General features: G+C 43.6%; 1 protein-coding gene across 1 annotated transcript in view; it reads right to left on the bottom strand.

Annotated features, from left to right (window-relative positions):
- LOC106519168 (gap junction alpha-3 protein) overlaps positions 1-1405 on the bottom strand; it is a 9712-nt gene extending 8307 nt beyond the window's left edge. Inside the window, exon 1 of the mRNA XM_014010722.1 lies at positions 1091-1405. The gene's annotated coding sequence lies outside the window, so the exon portion shown is untranslated. The remainder of the gene's footprint in view (positions 1-1090) is intronic.
- Between the last annotated feature and the right edge of the window lie 90 nt (positions 1406-1495).

The raw sequence follows: 1495 nt of genomic DNA, 5'->3' as shown, positions 1-1495 counted from the left end.
GTACCTACCTGACCCTAAAAATAATCTAAACCTTGGTCCTAAACCTAAACCCACACCCATCGTTTGCATTTGGACCCGTGGGTACCTGGCAGTGGTCCCCACGATTCATTCCGGTCCCCACGAGGCTGCTTTTTTTTTTGGGAAAATTGTTCCCACATTGTAGGAAAAACCTGTCCCCAAACACACACTTTGACAAGCACGGTGCACTCCAACACTTCACCTCAGATCAAAGCTGCCTCCAGGTTAACATTTAAAAATCATTATAYAAAGTAAATCAAAAATAGAGTCCACATAAAAGTGTCCTCCATTTAGTCACTCAAATTTCAACATCTGTTGACTTTTCTAAAGTCCAACACTTCAGTCGGCCTCTCAGAGACCAGCAACATTTTCTGACAGGTCTGATCTGAAAGGGTCCTGTGATGTGTTGATGTGATGAAATACCACCAGTCAGGGAGGACAATAGAGAAGCTGCCAGATGGACATTGTCCCGACTGATGGGCGCTTTTGATGGATCAGTGGTCTTTGTATTAAAACTGTCCAAACTGTTAACTCCCAGGCTGCCTGTTACGCCCTGAAACTGTTTTTTTTTTATTTACAGTGTAAGTTGGTTTGGGATACAGCTTTTAAAATAAGTGCTAACACTTACAATATCTACTAAAGATGGTGTGTAATATGTGATCTAAAAGCAAAAATGGTTGTAAAAACAAAAATAATCAGAAAGACACTAAAAGCTGCTAAATGGATGCCACATAAATCTATTAATCAACAAATATTCATCAAGTTTTAGCAAATGTGACTCCATGAATTATAAATATAGCTTACGCTAACGTGACAGAATGAATTTAATGTAATTTAAACCAGATTAACACCTAAATCAATCAGATTAAGTGGTAAAACTTTAAACAGTAAGTCAATTTTGACCACTTTTGAGCTTGAAGAAAAGTTTAATTAAATATAGCTTTTTAATTTTTTCAGTGGCTTCTTTGCCACAGGGCAGTGAACGCCCCACGACAGGTGATAACAGGTGGAAGGAGGAGAATCCCTCCTCCTCCCTCCCCCTTCAGACAGCTCCATCACTCCACCTGCTTACCCTCTGAGTCTCCCTCATTCCTCTTCTGTTTGTTTCCGCAGGTGAAGGGGGGTGGAGTCAGACAGGTGGCACCAAGAGAAGGATGTAGAACCTTTCAGTTTAAGCTGCAGTTTAAAAGATAAAAAAAAAAACAAAGAACAAAAGGTGGGGCAAGTTTGGAACCCGTCCCGCGAAGGCAGAGCTCAGCGGGTGCGTCCCGCGTGGCCAAGGCCATCCGCCTCTGTCTCACACACACACGCTGGTGTCCCCCGTGCACTGGGGCGCACGAGGGGTGGCAGGTGGTGCGTGCACGCATAAATGTGTGCCACAGTGTCACGAGGCACCACATTCCTGACAAACCACAGAGAGAGAGAGAGAGAGAGAGAGAGAGAGAGAGAGAGAGAGAGAGAGAGAGAGAGAGAGAGA

This window comes from Austrofundulus limnaeus, unplaced genomic scaffold, assembly GCF_001266775.1.
Source record: "Austrofundulus limnaeus strain Quisiro unplaced genomic scaffold, Austrofundulus_limnaeus-1.0 Scaffold72, whole genome shotgun sequence".
NCBI classification, from domain to species: Eukaryota; Metazoa; Chordata; class Actinopteri; order Cyprinodontiformes; family Rivulidae; genus Austrofundulus; species Austrofundulus limnaeus.
This window is presented reverse-complemented; position numbering and strand designations above follow the sequence as displayed.